General features: G+C 35.3%; 1 protein-coding gene across 1 annotated transcript in view; it reads right to left on the bottom strand.

The window, feature by feature from the left end:
- The window catches only part of LOC123316308 (tumor protein p53-inducible nuclear protein 1), a 64,668-nt gene extending 42,483 nt beyond the window's left edge, over positions 1 to 22,185 (bottom strand). The window contains exons 1-2 of the mRNA XM_044902334.1: positions 22,032 to 22,185; positions 5,877 to 5,942 (exon numbers count right to left, since the gene is read on the bottom strand). The gene's annotated coding sequence lies outside the window, so the exon portion shown is untranslated. The remainder of the gene's footprint in view (positions 1 to 5,876; positions 5,943 to 22,031) is intronic.
- Positions 22,186 to 22,293: the final 108 nt, after the last annotated feature.

Raw genomic sequence — 22,293 nt, 5'->3', positions numbered from 1 at the left:
CATTTTTTGATTGCCCATCGAATTTCTATCACAAAGATGATGATGAAATTCCCTTAGTAGAAGTATGAAATTTGCAGGAACTATAATTGAATCCAAGTTTTACGTTTTTCATTGTAATCTTGATGAACATTTTTTACAGAGAACCCACAATAGAATTTCGATTTTCGATTGAAGTTGAAACTTTGCCACGTGTTATGTGTTTTTGATTGATTTCAGTCCCAATTTCTGCCGAAACGTTAGAGAAAAATTAAACAAAAAAATTTCATTCATTACCATAACAGAAATCGGAATAAAATATTAAAGGCTATTCTTTCTTTATTTTCTTTCTCTTTCTTTATTTTCTTTCATTGGCTATTCGTTCCTATTTCTATAGAGCCCAAAAAAACATATATTATTATCTCATTAAAAATAGGGAATATCGCAGATGAATTCTATAGCAATACTGTACGGAAAAGTGGCAGATACCCTCTTGAAAGTTATTCAAATATCCTAAAACAATGGAGAATGAGGGCAGAAGAATTGAGACAGAGCACAATGATAAATTAATAATATGTAAACAAAACAATCTTATCGAATACTCTCTGTTTAAATAATTCTATAAGAATTGATCCAGAGACATCAAAGATATATGAGCTTATATATAAGACTACTTTATTTTGTCTGGTTTTTTTTTCGGTTTGATAAATAAATACGACTCTAAAAAAGGAGAGTCTCCTGATCCGTCATTTTTGATCCAAAGATATTTAGAATTAAAATGATGTATTCCATAGAAAAAAGGGTGGAAATGATAAATTTTTTTTTTTGAAAATAAGAGTCCGCGAACAACAGTGGCTTGTGCAAAAGATTGCCAAATTTGACGCTACTGTTTCGGTCGGAAACAAAAACATGATAGAGACGAAGCGGGGGACGTGGGTGTCTTAGGTCATGTAGCAATGAATCCGACCTTCAGTACTAGGAAATTGTTCGATGTATCTGGTGTTTCATGAACAACAATCATGAAAATCCTTGAACAACATAAATTCCACTAATGAAAAACTTTCTCAGGTATTTGGATAGTTTGTATATTAATCGATACTCCTTTTCGCATCAAAAACACCGACGTTTCGATCTCAAATCGGACCTTTAAAAAGGCTAAAAATTGAACACATGAAAAATATTGAACATGGCAAATTTTACATTCTCACACATTAATGATTTCACAGGAATCGAGTCATCACAATAAAATACATCAATCTGTTCCATCGTATGCTTCTTTTAAAATGATCATACATATAGTTTTTATTTCCTTACTTTTATACTTTTTTTTACTATATTATTTTGGTTAGAATCACAGAGTACAGTTTTTAAAGTTGACAACGGAGCATCAAACAGAATCCCGATTATTTTCTTAATGGAACTAATAATAAGATACGATTGCTTCAGGAACTGAAAACTGAATGAGGATGATCCCGATCGCCGACTCCAGTTCTGTGAAGTGGTAAGTGAAATGATTAACGCCATTAACGGTAATCAAAACTACATGTTCGATATCTGTTTTTCTTACATATTAGAGGCTCGCATGATCTTGGGCAGAATACAATAACATATTGAAAAGAAATCAAATAATATATTATTATTGAAGTTATAGGATACTAGTCGTTTGGAAAATTATTGATTTAAATTAAGGGTGTTTCGACTATTATTCAGGGCAAAATTCCAATGAGAGTCAAATTGTATTAAAGCTCTATATATTTCGTCAACTATCGTTGACTTCTTCAGGAGCAACTGGAAAATACAAAGATCTCATAACAAAAGTTCAAATTCTCTTAGGCTAAAACTTACAATACCATGACAATAAATATGGTAGCTTCAGAAAAAACAAGACCATGTAGAGGGTAATCAAAAAAGTACGTCAATTTCAGTTGAATTATTCAGGAAAAAAAATGGTTTTACAAATGACAGATTTCAGAAAAATTCTATAAATTGGCATGGACAAGCAAATGTGTCATGATGTTCACAGAAAGGCAAAAAAAAATGAGAAAATCTTTTCTTATTTTATACAATTTGGATTAGAAATGTCTCTTATTTATAAGTACCTGCAAGTAAGGTTACAAATTAGGAGAAATTAGGAGAATACCTATTTTTATCACAGGTCAGTAAGAAACTATAAATGTTGCTAAGATTATTCGTATCCGTTTTCTTATTCATCGTTGAATTTTTATTTTCATTTATATAGCACATTTCTAGAAAAGTTCTTTTTTGGTATTCTTGTTCGTGATCTAAGACTTGTATATTATCGTAATCTACAGCATGTCCTGTGTTATTAATATGTGTAGCTAAAGCACATCTTTCAGGTCTCATAACAGAATCACTTTTGTGTAACGCCATTCTCCTATCAAGACCTTGTGATGTTTGTCCTATATAAAATAGAGGGCAGTGTTTGCAATTTATCTTATAAATAACATTTTTTATTTTTGAAATATTCAATTTATCCTTTGTGCTTTTATAAAGGGACCTAGCAACAACCATGTTATATCTACTGATTTTAATGTTGATAAATTTCTTGAAAAGCTTCGTTAATTCGAATGTGACTTCTTTAATGTAGGGCAGTTTTGCAAAACAGACTGGGTTTTCTTCATTATTCACTTCGTTTAAAGCTTCGATAGTTGACGAAATATATAGAGCTTTAATACAATTTGACTCTCATTGGAATTTTGCCCTGAATAATAGTCGAAACACCCTTAATTTAAATCAATAATTATTATTATTGATATATAAAACAACCAGAAAGTAAATCAATTTCCAAGAGAGAGAATTACACATTCATCCCTTATGAAAAGTTTTTCACGATATTGATTTTGAACAGAACTTTCATGAGTATTATTCTATTTGGATTCTTTTATGTTCCCCATTAGTCTATAGAAAAGGGAAGCACTTCTTGATGACGCAGTACACTGAATGATTTTTCGTTTCCAAAAGAGGGATAATAGCATAATATAAAGGAGAACGAATACTAGTAGATGTTTCTTGACTGTTTGGCATTCTGTTCATAGGTGGTGATTGTGGTTGGCTAGTTCGATTTATATCGTATCATTTGAATTGATTTTGAATAATTTTGTCGAATGAGTATTATCATGAAATGTCTATTATTCTACTACATGTATATTATGAAATACAGTGTGAGAATAAGGCTGAAAATTGATAAGTTTTTTTAAATGGCAACCATATCTTTGCCAGAAATGGATACACTTTTTGTTGCTGAGAAAAATCCAGTCATTGATGGCGTTCTTTAACAACCTTTTTTATTTTAGGGAATAAACGGTTAAATTCACTTAATTCTAATAGTATTTTTGAAGTGTGATCGAAACCATGCCTTCGTAGCATTGCAATGGACGGAATCTCTTAAATAAAAATTATAATTACAGAAATATGATAGGTTATTACGAAAAAGGCAGGTTTTTATAGTACTAATAAAACATCCATAACTCCTAAAATGACTAATGAGTGTAACAGAAAAATACTTAGGTACTCGTAAAATTAAAATTCTAATCGAGATTCTAATCCAATATCAGTCTAAGCCTTTCATCCCTGTCATCTAAAAGGGGTTGATAAAAATCTATCAATGACCAAAACGGCTTATAACGACAAAAGGTCTATCCATTTTTGTCAAAAAAAGTTAGGGTTTCCATAACAAAAACTGAACTAGGTACCCTCCGCCCTGTTTAGAGTAAAATACTGTCCAATACTGAAAAATTTAATTTTGTGTACTACTTCATCTTCGATCTGTATGAGTTCGTAAAGATGCTCATAATCTTTCGAAATCTGAGTGAAAAGAATTTTTATCCCTAACCTATGATAAGACTTTCAGAATACGCGCAAACGAGTTTATTATAGACATACATTTCTATAAATTTGCATTGAATATATTTCAGTTCATTAAAGATTCAAATAACAACCTATACGTATTCATACTACCATAATAGCGAATTCAGCCCACCTACTGGATTTTATAGCAATAAATTACGCAGTATTGGGCAGTTTGTTCACTGAACGATGTCATTATTAATTTTCTTCTGTTGCGTCGGCAACAAATTTTCTCTATCTTCCATATCCAAGGTCATAGTACACGAATCAATCACGAGACACTATTATTAGATCAAATTTGAAATAATTATGGAATATAATCCCAGAAAATGTACCTTCTGGTGTGTAACACAGGTGAAAGAACCTTGTCATCGACCATCAGTTTAAAAAAACCTGTATAATAAACTCTTCATTCGGGAGAACGTATACTTTGAGTTTGAATAGGATTATACTTAGGACAACAGATTAACAGGTTTAACAGATTGTTGGGTGTGTTGGTCGGACCAACCAAATCTCCCACCGCTACCCAAGGCGGTCTATTGTAGCACATAGACAAGCTCAGAGAGCTAAACCCTCCCTCTAGTCCCATCATACTCAGAAAGGAGATTTTATGTCAGAGAGGGTTTTTTTCGCGCGTACTCAGTTACACGGTTAAAACAACTTGTTTCGGATAATATTTGTATGTAATATAGCCGCATTGCCAAATGTCGGCCAAAAAAAAAATGAATATCTCAAAAACGAAAAAATTGAAAGAAAAAAAATTAAATATTATGAACTCAGAAAAGAAAGGCCTTTCAAATAAGGTGTGACTTAGCCCATCTTTTTTTCCAGATGCCCTCAGTACCTACTTTCCCTAAGCAGTGTGCGTCCCCATGAAGTCATCCTGAGTTTATGCAGAGATTCTAAGAAGTAATACTTAAGAAAGGGACCAATTCCATAGGTAGACACGTGCTCCCAATATCTGCCAATTAGATCGGTCGCTTCTTAGTAACTCCGCATAAACTCACCGCCAATCTAATATCGAAACGCTTGTTGAGAAAAAATTCATTCATTCGCGAACAAAAGGGCAAAAATAAGAGTGGTCTTTGAGAGAGGTACATTGGCAGCATTGAACTTTAAAAGAACTTTTCTTTTAGAGTTCAATGACTGGCAGTGGCGAGATGAAATCTTTACTGACGAGTCCATATATGGCCGTTTTTCTGATAATAGACGAGTACGAAAAAACCACTGCTCTATTCCAGAAGACTATTCGAGGAGGCACAATTATGGTTTGGATCGGAGTTTGTTTTGATGGAAGAACTGATTTTTTAGTATAAACTCGTAGGCATGTCTTGATCAGCCAGATCATCGGATAAGATCCACACATCTCACGCAGCTATTAGCGAAAATTTCGTTTTTCAGAATGATGATGCACAGCCACATAGATACAGAAAACCGGGGAATTCCACATGTAACAATACCTCTAACTCTAAGATCCTCGGACCTAAATGCAATCGAGCACGTTTGGAACCAATTATTAAGAGGTGTTGATGTCCTCAGAGACCGTAGCCGGAAATGCTTCAACAGCTCTGAAATGTTTTGCCAGAACTTTGGCAGCAGGTTGGGGAAGATTTCCTCACTAACTTATTTGTAGAAAAAATGCAGAGAATATGCCAAGCAGTAATTGATGCACGTGGAGGACATATTTTGTTTTCAGAGTTAATATAACTAAGGAACTATGACAGAATATAGGTTTTCCGTTAAATTTTATACTTTCCTAAATAACTAGTAACTAATGATACATATATATGGTGTTTCATTTCACTTTCTTCAACGTTGTGGGCGACCCAGTATGTTTCAATTTATAACAGATATGTAGATTTTCAAGGTCCGAAATCTTTCATTGAAGACATTTTATACCCCCTATATATTTTGAAATAACCGACCTATCTGGTAATTTTTCCTAACCCTGTATGAAACATGAGAAAAATTATATGGTTTAATCATTGAATGATTGTTTTTCATGCAATTGGATATCTATAAAATTCGGTTACCTTGATGGGGAATTATATTGTGTTGCTGGAGGTTGTGGAGTTACTTTTGTCTTTCTGAAGAGGGTACTGTAAAAGAAATGAGGAATTAGCGTTAAAAATATATCGTATTCGAGCACATAAAACCTAATCTTAAACTTATATTGGAATTCGAAATGATTTATGATCTCTTGGGGATTGTGTTCTAATGAAATGAACAATACATAACTTATTTTATTTTTTTGCCTTCCATTCAGTGTATTACAAATTCTACTGAATTTCGATTCAGTTGTATCGGTATTCTTTCGAATATTGAGAAAGAAATTAGCTCCGCGACCATTGGTCAGATTTTGCTCAATAATGAACTCAACTGTGCATTCCAAACCTAAACACAAATTGAGACGCGTATCGCGTATAAATACCGCGCGTGAGTAGATGCATGTTTTTGTATATTTATAATTTTATAATTACATTATAAAGGAATTGAAAACAGAATAATATGATTTTCACTAACATGAGTTATTATACTGCACACACCTGAAGATGCTTTGATGATAGCGAAACACGTGTCGTGGTTTAACATGTAAGTGAAAATCATATACCTAATATATTTTTGTTCAAAGATGAATTTTCATTCAGTATCGGCCACATCAATCCAATATTGTAAAACATGGCTTGGACACAACTCCCTTATGGTATATTACAGTATAACTATCAACTAATACTAATAAACAAGCTTCCTCGTTCGGTAGACAATCAGACCATAAAAAACATGACGAATCACGTTCATGTACCTCATAACTTATAATGCTTTTCCAAATATTTTTATTTACTCACTGAATAGAGATTAAAATTTCAGACGGTTGAACGACACTGCATTTACTGGTATATCAATACTGATAATTTCACGTACTTTATTCCGTTATCATAATAATATGAACATGAACATACATAATGATTAAACTAATCGACATTTTATTTCCTTTCAATAAATCTACATGCTTATTGTTGAAAGCAATGTTAATTTTTATATTTTTGATCGATTTTCAGGAGGCTTTTCTTTCGTGAAATTTATACAACAAAAAAATATGTTTGCCAATCTTTGTTCATTATTCGGTACAGAGTTGGAGTTTTTCAAAATCACAAGAAATTTTGACTAAATCTTTCTTGGAAAACTGTACTGAAATGAATCTATCTAAATGGATCGTTATTGAAGGCTAAGAAAATTAAAAATAAACAAAAACAATGCTTCGAAACTATTTGAGCTGGAAATGTAGAACTCGGAATACGCATACAACTATGCATACTGAGTGATTTTTTTTTTTTTTTTTGGTGTAGCAGGGGGAAAATCTGCAAACAGACGAACACACCCTCTGCTTAGGGGGAACAGTGTGGGGATTCTCACTCTCTGAGCTCGAGACCCACTAAAAACCCTTAACTGCTTCTTCATAGGTTCCAGGCATTTTGCCTATTAACCAGTTGACTCTTATGGTTTCTGGACTCTCACACGATCATAGTCGTGTTGATAGTTGTATGCTGCCTATAGCTTTTATAGGTTAAGCTCTTCTTTGGTTACATTTAAATCCTTAACTGATCTCTCGGTCTTCGGTGGTAGGTTCTTGACCTTCTAGCTTCTTCTGTTGGATCGTAGTCGACTAATCTTCGTAGTTCCTCATTTGGATGTTGTTTGGCTTTGTCGAATATCCTTTCCGCCTTTCTCTTCATAAATTCTGTAACTGGTTCCCATTCCAAGTCCTTGTAGATTTGTTTGTTCCTAACAAACCAGGGTACGTCCATCGCCATTCTAAGGAGTTTATTCTCAGTGGCCTGTATTCTCTTGATGTGGGTCTTGGCTGCGAAGCCCCATGCCGCCGATCCATATGTGAGTTGTGGTCGCGCAATAGTTTTAATCATCGTCAACTTGATGTTCTTATTCATATGACTTCTTCTGCCTATGAGTGGATAAAGTTTACTCATTGCGGCTTTTGTTTTATCAACAGCACATTTGATGTGGTTTTTCCATGTAAGTCCTCTGTCAAGCGTCACTCCTAGGTATGTTGCTTCATTTTTCCATTCAACCTCTTGTCCATCAACTTCAAGGTTTTCTTCCATCCTCAATCTTCTCTTTTGCAGTAATATTGCTTGAGTCTTTCTTCCATTGATTTGGATTTTCCATTTGATGCACCATTTGAGTAATTCATCTATGGCTTCCTGCAGTCTCCGGTGTATGATCTCTGGGCGTCGATGTCTGAACGCTATTCCTGTGTCATCTGCGTACAAGGTGAGCATATTCCTAGCATTCTTCGGGATATCATAAACGTATATTACGTAAAGCAGAGGTCCAAGTACCGATCCTTGTGGCACTCCCGCTTCCAATTGTCTGGTTTGAGAGGTTGCTCCATCTATCTTCACATAAAAGTTTCTATTCCTCAGATAGTTCCTTATAATCTTGCATAGCTTGGTCGAATATCCTGCTTTTTTCATCTTGTAGATTAGGCCTTCGTGCCATACTCTATCAAAAGCTCTCTCGATATCCATCAGAACTAATCCTGTGGCCTGTTTTGTCTGCATTCCTTCGGTGACGTATTCTATGAGACGTAGTAATTGGAGTTCAGTCGAGTGTTCTCGTCGAAATCCAAATTGTTCGGGTGGGATTATCTTCAACATTTCTGTTTCCTCATTCAGCCTTTTGGCGATAACCCTCTCGACGACTTTTCCTAGTGCTGATAGTAGGCTGATTGGTCTATAATTTTGAGGAAATTTCCGTTCCTTTCCAGGCTTGTTGAAAACTATCATTTCTGCAGTTTTCCATCTCTTTGGGTAGTATTCGGTCCTCATCACTCCGTTTGTTATATTCGTCAAGGCTGCTATTCCTTTTCTAGGCAATTTCTTCAACATATAATTCGTTATCCTATCTTCTCCCGGTGCTTTCCGGTTTTTCAGTTTCATTATGATCTCTTTGATTTCTGTTGGTGAAGCCGGTTTTGGAATGATTTCGGTTTCCGGTGGTTCCATCATCAGTTCTTCGTTTGCCTCCACTTCTTCTTCTAGATCTTCATTGTCATCATCATTTCTGTAATTTATTCTGGCTTCTCTCTCAATTGTGTCGGCAAGTGCTTCGGCTTTTTCAAGTCTCGTATATACCATTCCGTTTGCTCCATGCAGTGGAGGTATAACTGTCTGTTCTCGTCGTAAGCGTTTTTGCATTTTCCAAGCCGAGTGATCTATTGTATTCAGTTCCCTTAATCTCTGGTGCCATCTGTTATTACGCAGTTCTGTTAAAGCATTTTTCAATATCTGACTATGCTTATTCAGTTTCTTCTTGTCTTCTTCTCTTTTTGTTGTTCTGTAGATTTTCCTGAGTCTTCTGTTCTTTTTTATAAGTTCCTTTATATCCCTTGGCGTATCTCCATGTGAATGTTTCGGAATTGGTTTCCTTATTCTCTTGGTGCTTTCTTCATAGGCTTCTTTTATATGATTTTCCAATTTTTCAACTGCTTCATCTAATTCATCCTGGGTGTTTATTTGGGGAATTTCCCTGATTTTCTCCTGAAGTAAATTCTTATATTTCTCCCAGTCTGTGCGATCCTTGGTTTGTGTCTCTTCTTCGTTCCTTGGGCCATGTCCCACTATGAATTCTATGGGATTGTGGTCTGAAGTTCCGTCTTCTATTGTATCAATGTTGATTTCTTCAGTGATGTCTTTCATTACGACAATGTCCAGTACATCGGGTAGTCCATTTACTCTTGGTATGTAGGTCGGTATATCAGGTCCTATCACAACTGCATTAAGTTTTTCAGCATAAATCTTCAGTCTTCTCCCGTTTGTATTTTCCACCCTACTGTTCCATTCCTGCGATTTGCAGTTAAGATCACCAATTATGATTTTCGGGTGTCTTCCTTCTAGTAGCATTTTTAGATCCTCTTCCAGCATGTCCTTATCCGGTGATTTATAAGTTGAAATAATCTTCACTTGCCCTCGATTAGTATTCACAATAATCGATATTGCTTCTACTTCTTGTCCATTGAATATTTGGTCGAAATGGTGATCCATATTCCTTCTAGCCAGTATAGCAACGCCACCTGTGCTGTTAGGTCTATCATTTCTGTAAATATCGTAATTGGGAAATGCTATCCGAACGTTGGGGTTAAGTCTCGTTTCTTGGAGAGCTATGACATCCGGTCTCTTCTCTTCAATCAGTTCTTCGAATTCTGATCTGCGGGCTCTCAATCCTTCGACGTTCCAAGAGACGATTATGAGATTGTTCTTTATCGTCGTGTCAGCCATTAAATATTCTTAATAATTTGCTGCATCTTCTTCTCAATCTCTTTCTCCAGATTCTGAATCATCGTGCTGAGGAGGTTTTTCGTGAACTTATCCAGTTCCTCAGTGATTCCAGAAATTCCTTTTCTGGTTTCGGCTTTTTTGACGGTTTTTGCCTTTTCCGTCTTTTTCTCTGGTTTCTTCGTCTCTTTGACTGCTTTGGTTGCAGTTTCCTGGGGTTTCTTCACTTCCGAAGAGTTTGGGGATGGCCTCGGTGTATTTTCTGTTGGCCTCGAGCTGGTCTGGTTCGATCTTGGCGATCTCTTGGTCTTTTTAGTGACCAATTTCCATTCGCTACATCCCTTGTAGCTGGCTGGATGTCCTTGCTCTCCACAGAGAACACAAGAGGCATTTCGCTCCTCGTTCTCCCTGGTAAGCGTACACTCCTTGGAGCTGTGATTACCGGAGCATTTCACGCACCTCCATGGAAAAGTGCACTTACTTTGGGCATGTCCATATCGCTGACAGCGGTAACATTGTCCAGGCCCGGTCGTCCTTCTCTTAGGTTCAACAACACAGTTCATGTTGTAGAGCCTTCTCACCTCGAAGATACCCTTATTCTGGGTTTTAACCAGCAATAAGGGCATCGGATTTTTTGTTTTATTTGAGGTCATCCTTATGACCTCAGCATCGACGATCCCTTGATCCTTGAGGTCGTCAAGTATCGTCGGGATATCTGCATCCAGCGGTAGGTATCTCACTACCGCGTAAATTTTCTTCTCCTCTTCTCGTTGGAGAGTGTAAAACTCTCTGTTGATTTTGTGGAGGAATTCAGTCATCCTTCGATGATCTTGTGGGGTTTGTGGGACGACCCTAATTCCGTCCTTCACAGTAGTCGCTCTGCTGTAATTTATTCCGTTTCGCATTAACGCGTTGGAAATTGACGTCCATTCGGACGTACCTCTCAGGGTAACTGGGGGGATTTTTTCTTTTCTCTCCACTGGAGTGGTTTTCTCTTGGGCTGGGGTTTCCAAGACTCTTTTCTTGTTTGTATCTTCATTGGACGAGGAGCTATCCTTTCTCACTCTTTTGGCGGGTGGGGAAATTTTGGTTTGAGGGGTTTTGACCACCTCCATCTTCTGTTTTTGAACCGGTAAGTTCACTTCTTGGACATTTTTCAAAATAATGTTCTTCTTGAGTGCTTTGGAGTAAGTACTTTCCTTATTTCCCTCCTGCAACTCGAGCCTCTCCCTGAGATTTTTAATCTCAGCAACTAAGCTAGATACGCATCTATCTAACTCATTCACCCTCGCTTTCAAACTTGCGTTCTCCTCTCTCAAAATATCGTGTTCGGACACGACATTAGCGATTTCTGGCGCGTCTTCTTCCATTACGGAATCGCAGTCCGAATGGTCAGACATTTTAGAATCTAATTAATAATTACTTTGCTACTCAAAGAAATTGGAAATAAAATTTTTCAAGACAAAAGAAAAATGTATCTCATGCATAAAAACAAAACGGCTCATCAAAAATTCTCTACGCTATGGGAAAAATCAGAAAGAAAGATACGAAAAATAAGCTCACCTGATGTTTTCTGCAGTACCAACGAGAAAAAAATCCCTGGACACTTAGGATGAACACCAGCTTTGAAAATTTTAACGAATTAAAATTCCGATAACAAATATAGAACCTACAAAAACTCCACAGACGGAATCAAATATTCCGTAGCTTTGTTAGTGGGCACTTTCACCTCCGCTTTCACTTTTACGGCACTGTGACTTTCTCGTCCGCTTTCTCTTTTATAGCACTAGGAGCACTGTAGCACGTCTTCTCCTGTCAAGCGATTGACTCGGAATATGTTACTGAGTGAGTAGCCAAAGATTCGATTTACATACATACTACGTATATCGTTGGATGACAAGCCCCTAAATTATAGATGAAAGGTTGCGTTATTTGAAATAAAAATTGACTTGTTCGAGCATTTCTCTACCAATTAGGAAATACCATTGAGTAATAATATTCAAAGTAAATAACGAATAAATGAATTTTGTGCGTTACTTTCTACTCACACTTTGTATAATTGAAAGTTTTTCCATAAATAATACTTCACGAAAGTCTTTAAAATACACAGGTGTATTTCAGGGGAGTTTGAATTTTTTCATGATCTAACACTATGAAAGTCACCCGTAATCACACAGTTAAATGATTCCTGACATTTTCCATCTGAAATAACCCGGTATCATTAAAATTCCATTAAAATGTAGAAAGAACGACTTCAACCCAAAACTACTGCTATGAAGTTTGTCCTTGGCGAGAGCAATAAATGAGTTCTGAAGACATCATTGTTTAAGATTGAGGGATATGCGTTCCCATGAGATGCATTAATCTCCACGTCATACTATTTATTTTAACGCCGAGAGTCACTGATTTTTTCGAAACGAAGTTGTTGGAATATTTAATGTATCTTCTTCAACCAATAGAGATGAGAAGTTTTATCATTCTTGAATAAAATGAAACAATGAAGTTACAAAATATAACTTCAAATGAAAAAGAAATATGGTAATGTCTGCAATTTAACCATTTCAAGAAACTGAATGCGAATGGTTACTTTAGAGTTGAATGAAGATTAATAAATAAATGTAAAAGTCTAGGAAAAATAAAGTAAATACTTTTCCACTATTAAGGTGGATAGTAGGTATATAAGAGTGTTTCTAAATTGAAGGTACAAACGAGAAGACGAGATTCCTTGAGTAATTTTAAGAAAAAAAATTATCATAAACATTGGGATCGCAAACAATTCCTTTTCGAGATACACATTATAAAGTTAGAATTTTTGCAAGTTTTTTCTCTTATCGTATCTACACTTCACAAGATATTCAACGGAATTTTGGCATAAATATTATAATTGATAGTCAATTGACAGTCACCTTGTGACATGACAATTGCGCTAGCAATTAGTGTGATGATATTTTTTCTGGAACACCATTTTTTTTAGTGAGCCACTGTTAATTTGAAAAAAATTTAAAGACAAATATGAAAATATGAAGAATAATTTTATTTTACAAAACGTTCTAAAATTCATTAGATAGCGTATACTTTTTCAAGAGGTTCAAGAGTTAAGTTCTTTGAATTTTTAGTATTTTTAAGGTATGTTGTACGTTATGAGAAAACTGGATATCTTGTGTACGAAAAAGATTCATCAAATAAATGAAGCACTGTACTCCGAAATTCATTTCATTCGATAAAACCGCTTTTTCAACAGCCTGTATCATTCAAATCGAGCCGATTCGGAAAAAATGGTAAGGAAAAAAGTGTTGAGTGGCTTTTGACCTCAAGAATCTACTGTTAAAATATTTGTACTAGTGAAAGACTCGCCCTGTATAGGGTTTCATTGAAAAACGTAAATACTCAAGAGGGGAATAGAGGGTACCGAGGTGGTTCTAGATGTATCACATTTATTGGTGTTTCATGAATTTTGTTCATTTATTCCTTGGATCATAACAAGCGAACCACATTGTATATTCTGCCAAAACCAGATAAGTAACATTTTATTAGTTTTGTGTATTGAAAGTTTCTCCGTACAATAAAACAACTACATAAAAGGAAACCTTTAATAAGTGAAAAAATAACATAGTTTGTAGTCCTATGAACATTACTAATTATGCAGTACAGTTATTATAAATACCGATTTTGGTTACGAAAATGCACTCAACACAAAAATGGTAAAAAATGTACTTATCTTGTTTTGGCAGTAAACCGACGATATTTTCTTTATATTAGGCACACGTGTTTCTTATACAAAGTTCAAATGAAACACAATAACAAATAAAATCCAGCTTCAGGTTCAAAAAATGTGTATGAGACTCGAGACGATACCGGGAGAAGTCTCGTCTCGTCTCGTCGATGAAATACATATATCAATTCTCGTCTCGAAAACAAATCTACAGACTCTCGAAAACGAGACTCTCGAGGGCATCACTAGTTACATTTACGAAAGATAGTCTTCTGCAATTTTCGACTTATTACATTGGCAATGACAATAAATGAATCATCCTTGATTGTTTGCAGCATTAATCTGGAAAATCAATGCTTTTCAAGCGGTTTGCAGCCTATTCCAGTGTTGATAAACCCTCATATTTGTTTCTGCAACAGTCAAAACAAAAAAATTTGTTTGCAAAGAGGCATCGCAATGAAAAGTAAATAAAAAATATACATAATATATGGACTGCTCTCTAAATCAATTCACACTACCCTTTTTCTGTAGAGTGGGGGCTGCAAATTCGTGGCCGGTGACGTTCACGACGGAAAAACTAGTAACTCGTAGACGATGAGATAGACGCAGCTCACTTAAAAATAAGAATGGCAAATCAAATATGGAGCGGTCCAGTTGAATATTAAATAATTCATCACCTGTAATAAAATTATTCTCGCACTGGAAGATTGCATTTTTACATTCCTCTTCTTTCTCATGGCATTCCCCACGTTCGGCATTAAATTTTCTTCGTAATCTGTATTCGCAAATATGTACATATGTATGTATGTATGTCAATAAATTTTTTCAATAAAAAGTTCAAAATAAAAACTACCTCTAGTTCCATTTTTCATACTATCGTGACTTGATTTGTTTTATTATTCATTTTAATTTTACTCCCAATTACTGAATATTACCTCATTATGGGCTACGGCAGGACGTCTTCTGGTTCAGCTAGTTAGTAATATGTATAGGTACATGCAGGCAACAGTACGCTAAAAAGCGTACAAGGAACAGGCCCGGATCTAGGGGGGGGCAAGCGGGGCGCTTGCCCCGGGCGCCAGCCTAAGGGGGCGCCAAAATCAACCAGAGGTTGAAATTTTTTTACTTTTGATTTTCTCGGAAAAAATTAATTTCCTAGTGCTAAAATGGAAACTGTAGAATGGAAACATGATAAACCATCACTATGCCTAAAATATTTAAAATCAATGAGGGATCAATTAACTGCATATTATTCAGTAATCTACGAATGACCGCCACACTTGGGTGAAATAGGTTGAAAGATCTGATATGTTTACACTGCGTCGCAAGCAGTAATTTTTTTGCCTGGGGAATTGCCGACTCATCGCCTTCTCATCTGGAACTAAGGCCCAATTTTCTATAGACCATAACATAAAAACTAATCCTTTCAGCATAATTCTGTTTGCATATTCGTAATCTATGCCTTAGTAAAAACACCAATTTTGGTGGAAATCGGTAAGATCGAAATTTTTTCAAATTTTCCATAGATGTACCGAGTTTTTCACCATAATTTGAGCCCCCCTTTAACTTTGTTACTAAGAGAGGTACAAAAAAATGTTTTTTACAAAAGTTTCACGAAATTGAGTTTTTTTCAAATGTTTTCACAAAATGAAATATATACAAAGTGGGCGGTTTTCTGAAGAATATTTTTGGTCTCCGATCAAAACCGAATTCAATCTGTACACTAATTCGAGGGCGTAGAACACGAATATGCAAACAGATATTTAAAAAAAAATTACTTTTCAAGTTATGGTCGATGGAAAATCGGAAATTTTGGACCTTCGCGGAAAAATTCATAAAATCTGAACCGTTCGAGATAGATGAATGAAGTGTGGATTTTTATATTTGCAAAGAACCAATTCATCACCAAAAAAGCAGCATATGACTAGTGCCTTTTTTCTAGCTGCTACAGCTCCTCAAAGTTGACCAATATTTCCGAAATTTTGCACTAAAAGTGATTTATTCCTCAAAATACTGATCCTCCAAAAATCTAATTGCATATTCGTGATCTACCTTGAATTAATATGTAAAATGATCCGGGTCGATATATGTAGTTACAAAAATAAATTTTTGTTCGGAATAATTTCGTTCATGAAGCGCGGGTAAAAACGATAGACGATGGCGGGTTGCAAACGACATTCTTGTAAATACAAACTTTTTAATTTTTTTCTATTTATGCAATTTTTGGGAGTATTTTGGGAAAAGAATAACTTTTAATGGAACAATGAGAAAAAATATCTTTTGATGGAACAATGGGAAAAAAAAATATGAGTGATTTTTTCCCAAAGTACTCATCTTAGGAAAAATCTAATTGCATATTCGTAATCTATACGACCTCGAACTAGTGAAAAAAATAACTCGGGTTGAAAGTAATGACGAATATGCAATTAGATTTTTTTTCCTACGAACCTTAGAAGAGGGGGGGCGCCATCATGAATATTTGCCCCGGTCAGAAAAAATCGTAGATCCGGGCCTGACAAGGAAACGCATATTCCTTCAACAATATTCTTCGTGGAAACTTTCATTTGACGTAGGTCGATGACGATTTAAATCCTTCCGGCGGAGGTAGAAATATGCATACCTATAAAGGTCAGTTCATATTATCCGTCCGTCTCGGTTCAGTTCAGCTCAGCCAAAATATCTTTCAATGTGTTTTATATGGACTAATTCATACTATCCGTCTCCGACCCTTCAGCACCTATCGGCACGCTTACGACCGTCAGACGGTATTCTTCCAGAGAATATTTTGCGGATGGGCTGAAGGGCGTGGTTGGACTGAACGAGACTGAACGTATAATATGAATAAGCAACCGCTCAGTTCAGCTCAGTCAATCGAGCGTTTTCCTTTGTCGTGAAAGCTTCTTTGAACTTTTCTTTTGTATAAATTGCGACATTTTTCACAGTATACAGGATGAATCATAACTATTGGGACATAGGCTAAGGGCTAAGGGGAGAGAATAATATTTTCTTCAAATTTCGAAAGTCCTTTATTGAAAGAATTAGAAAAGGCATTGAAGTAGGGGGAGGACACGTAGAACATTTAATTTAAGTTTATTCTTTTTATGTTACATTGTTTTTAATTATGCTTTATCGTAGAAATAAATAAATAAAATAAATAAGTCGTTACTTCAAATCCCCTTCCGATGCTCTGAACTGTTCAATTGTGTTTTCCTCAAAAACGGATGAAAAAATATACAGTGAAATTATTAGCAAAAAACGAAAAAAAAATCAACTTTAACGCCCTCTATTTTTTTTGCACAGCAATATTTTATTGAGGTATAATTGGTCCTATCGCCATATTTTGGTCCAAACAATCTGCCCTTAGCCTATGATAGGGCACGTAAGAGAAACAACGAAAATAATAATAATGATAATTTAACAAAATTTTTTAGTGTCCTTGTACTGTTTTGATCAAAATGAAAGGCTTCATGTGTCAAGTGCTAGTCGATTCGAATGCAACCGAAGATTCACGACACACGAAGCGGAAGGTGACTGAGACGATCGTGACTGATAATATGAACGCAACTTCCGTCAACGGCTTATGATCCTTCCGCCGGCCTGAACTGAGCGGAACGTATAATATGAATCGACCTTAAGGCTTATCTTCATCAATTTGTTGATTTTCCATAAAATTTTCACGTGACGTAACTTTCCAAAACTCCTGAATTGTAAATATCTCGCACAAAAATAAATGTGATTCTATTTTCATTTTATTCTATACAGAATTCAACAGATGTAAACAGCCTGGAAAATATATTTGTCAAGTTTGAGTAAGGCTTTCACGTGAATTTCGAATGACTCCACATCGCTGTGGTAATAAAAAACAACAGGTTTTCGTAAACAGAAATCCACGGGTAACTTGATAATAAAAATGATGAACTGCGAGTTCAATAAACTCTAGGATTGCTTGGAGGAGTATAATAATGGATGGCGTTAAATAAATTGCGTATTGAATACATAAATGATTGAATACGAAAACGTAGTACGTAACTTACAGGTTCATTCTTTCCCAATTATACGGAGAACAACTCAAGATATTTTCGCCTGGATGACGAGAAAATATAAAATATTTTCAAGTTTTCGTCACTTCCGGTTATACCAGAAAAAGATATCAACTTCGTTTTCTCAAAACAAGAATCCAATATCACTTCACTGATTGATAGTCCGAAGCTTTGAGGAGATATTCGAGCTCATTCCATTCTCCATTCAGGTTGATCCAAGAGATGGTAATGTTAATGTAGCTAATTGCCCTTAAGCATTAGAAGGATAAAATTCACATACCCCAATAGAAAACATTTTGTACGCTTTTCACTATGATTTTGATGAAAAAATTCACAGGGTATTCACAAAAATACATCGGATTTCATCAAAAGGTTTTCAGAAGGAGAATCCATATTTTTTATCGAATTATGTTTCTATTTCAAGAATAAATCAATAAAGTCCTATTGGAGTAAAATTGACTATTTCCGATAGTTTCAAAATATTACACCAGTAAACGTTTTTAGGGTAGGTTCATAGAAAATCACAGTTGTTGCATTTCTTAGTGTAAAACAGGAAAATTATTACAATGATGTTGATTCAAATTAGAGGAATAACTAGGGGAATTCAACTAAAGACATTTGTCCATGCTTCTCAGAAATGCTTCTCAAAATACATAAGTCACAACTAATGGTGCGCTTATGCAGCCAATCTAAATAGATTGGTTGCTACCGCAAGTCTTATGGTGGGTTTATGCCACGAAGAACTAAAACCTAAGAAAGGGATCAACCTAAATAGCATATGGCGTTCACGTGTTTGTCGTCTACCCATTAGATCAGTCCTTTTCCTGGGTATAAGCAGAGACAACAAGAGTTGTCTCTGGTATTAACAGAGATTGATCTTAGTTCATATTCTTATTAACGCAGTATGTATGAACCCACCCTTAGTTCTTAGGAAGCCTGATACATAAACCCACCAAAACGATCAACATCTTTAACATTTCAAAGTGAACCAATTTTTCCATACTCGCTTGTTTATTTTTTTCTGCATTGGAGACAGGAATTTGGCAGTAATTTTTTTTCAGATCCTACCGATCTATTTTCGATACAGCGGACAAGTTTCGCTGGTAATGATTTTCGCATGGGCTCCAGATTTTCATTTTTTCGAGCTCAGCTTATGAATGCAGAGTTTTAAATTATCCCAGCTATTTTTAGAACGATTACGTTTGGAAATATTTGGCAAACTGTGGCACCCGTTACGTACTTTGCACTGACCGACCTTCACGAGTTTTGGAGATAGATATAAAGTTCATTTTTACCCCATTAAGATGCACCATGAATATCAGTGAGAGCAGATTATGATAACCCAAAAACCACTCTGTAGATATGGTTGAAAAACTGATCGTTTCTCATTCTGACTCAAACAAATATATTCTAGAGAATTCATTAGTATCATAGACTAATAATTATTATTATTATTATTAGTCTATGATTAGTACCTTCCTACTGATTGTTCTGTTTTCTATGTCACAAAGCTAGGAAATTTTCAGTGCAGGTAGGAAATTCTCCACAATCCCACATCTACCACTTTTTCAAAATAATGATATGTAATCATCATTCAGAATATGTTGTCAAAAACTGTTCCTACTTGATCCAAATTGGGAGTAAAATGAATATACTCTAATTATGAGTAGGAAACTATAAATAAAAAATAAATATCATACAATGGCTATAGCCTTGTTGCTATTTATAATTTTTCGAGAGAGTATAAACTCTTTCATATGAAATTATGGAATTGCAATAAAAGCATTTGATTGAAATCTGTTTATAATAGAACCAAGTCGTTCATATAAGGCTTGTTCGTAGAGTGGTTCAAAACGGTTGTGAACTGTACAGAGCAAGCGCAAATGGATTTTCGTCCCCCTAAAATGGAATTGCGCTTGCTCTGTACAGTTCAAAACCGTTGTGAACCACTCTACGAACAAACCTATTAAAACCTATCAGGAAAAGATCAGAAGCTTGGAAGAGGACAATTATAACATTTGATCAGACCCAGTTCTGTTGTGATTGTTAAAATTGGTTTTGCGTTGTAATTGAAATCTTTTTGTTACGACTATTCTCCGAGTTTGCATAACAATTTTTTTATGGTTGTAGACGATGTTTTCGAATAATTTTTTACTTTTGAATTCTAAAGTATTTCACTTGTTTTTTTCAAGAAAATTATGGTATTTCAATAGATAATATATAATCAGAATCTTTACGGGTTGGAACTAAGTTCTCTGAGACAAATAGTTCTCCAAAAATAAAATGACTACATTTCACTGGAGCCTACTGAAATTTTCCTCCAGATGAAGATCAATAGAGGGAATTTCTCAGCACGTTCTTTTCTCTAAAAAGATAACTCTGAGAGTTAGGAAATTGAATTGAGTTGGTTCCCGTTTCTCTGTCAGATGTCGCTACGGTGTATTTATACATCATATCCGCTACCGCTTTTTTGCATCAATTTGGAAACATCCTGTATATTTCAGATGGAAATTTGTAAGGTTTATGGTGAACAAACATTTTTGCTCTTCGTTAGTTACCAATGTTACCATAGTTAGAACTATGTTAGATGCTGACTATAGGAATATCGAAAACCGTTAAAAATAAAGGGTGGCTTAAATTACAAAAAAGTAGTAGGTACACCAGTATAATCGCTATATAGGATTATGACTACACACCGAATTTCGTGTAGTTATCTCCAAAAACAAATGAGTTATGAAGAAAAAATGATAATCTTGATTTTCAGTTTTTTCGAGATATCTCAGGAACCATCAGAGATATTTGGGAACTGTTTACACCCACCCACTCATCCTTGAATAACGCAACTTTTTCGTAATTTAAGCTACCCTGTATTTCTAACGGTTTTCGATATCCCTCTGTAGTCCCCCTCTAAATAGTTCTAACCCTGTATACAAAAGCAATGATATAAAAAGAAATGTTGAATTGCCCCCCCCAAAAAAGGTTGCCAACCTGAATGAATTCATGATACGAAAATGTTCCCCTCAAAATAAAAAGAAAATGAAAAGAACTCCTTTTGGGAATATACAAGGTGACCTGTATTATGTATGCCTAGTGTAATAACACCATAGACTTATTACCCCGTTAAGGCCGTTAATATGTCTATGAATAACACCCGATTGAAACTGATTAAGATGCGCATATCGTCGTTAAAACCCGAAAAATGTGTAACTCCATTTTAGCTGATTTGACAGGAGAGGCAAAAAACTTTTTATTATTACCCGTACTCCCTTAATATTTACCTTTGTTTTCACAGCAAAGCAGCACTATTTTTCCACTAATATATATTATATCCAATCTCATTATACTAAAATGTGGAATTGAATCAATACGATTTTCTGAGTCTTTATATATCAGGCTCTGGAAAATTTTAATTTTCCACTATAGGAACAATAATATATTTTTCAACAGAATGAAAATTTTGGTCGAATAGAATCATAGACGTAACAAAACATATTTTCAAAGGGGAAAATTTACTTTTGAGCAATGAAATTGGTTATGTTGTTAAGCTGCATTCACAATCAATTCGCGGGCCGAAGTGCACTTCGGCACGAAATTTACCATTCGCAATAATCTTGGTACCAAATACTCAAATGAATCAAAAATGTAACTGATCAAAACATAAGCATCAGCATCATCTATAGCCGGCACGAAATTCCTTGCCGAAGTGATAGTTTGCAACTTGCAAGAAATTTTGTCTTGAATTTCATTGTGAATGGTAACGGAGAACGCCATCTGCTAAGCTTCCGTGCCGAAGTGCACTTCGGCCCGTGAATTGATTGTGAATGTAGCTTTAGTTGTTAGCTGTTAAACGTGGCAACACCGGATTAGTATGATGCGATGCGATGCGACACAAACAAAGAAGCCCGGGCAAATCGATCCAGTAAAAGTGCTCAGTGTTATGATAGATTACTAAAATCATTAAAAAAATAAGCCTGAGTCACATAGGGAATTCCTATCATAAAATCAATAAATATTTCCTACATTTTAGGAAAATATATTTTTATAACACATTCAACTCAAGTTGTCAGCTGATCGATAAGATTTAAAGTTATTACAACGAAAGAATTGAACGGTTTCATTGAAAAAGAGAGAGATTCAATTTACCTGCAATCAAAAACTATGATGCAGAACAAAGCTGTAGGGGTCAAGAAGCACTAGATTTGTTGTTAAACAAACACATTCAGTCCAGCGCAGGAACTGATTGTTGATGTTTACATTTATGTTATGTTTGTTACGAATGAGAGAGAAGAAAAACTGTGTCAAGCGCACTGAACAGAAGGTAAGGTAAGGTGAACTGCACTACAACGTTGCCATATTGATTTTTCACATATACCTACCCGCAAATCCCAAACGGTGAATGTTGATG

This window comes from Coccinella septempunctata, chromosome 1 (genome assembly GCF_907165205.1).
Source record: "Coccinella septempunctata chromosome 1, icCocSept1.1, whole genome shotgun sequence".
Taxonomy (NCBI): Eukaryota; Metazoa; Arthropoda; class Insecta; order Coleoptera; family Coccinellidae; genus Coccinella; species Coccinella septempunctata.
Note: the sequence above shows the minus strand (reverse complement) of the source record. Positions and strands in the feature narration are given on the sequence as shown.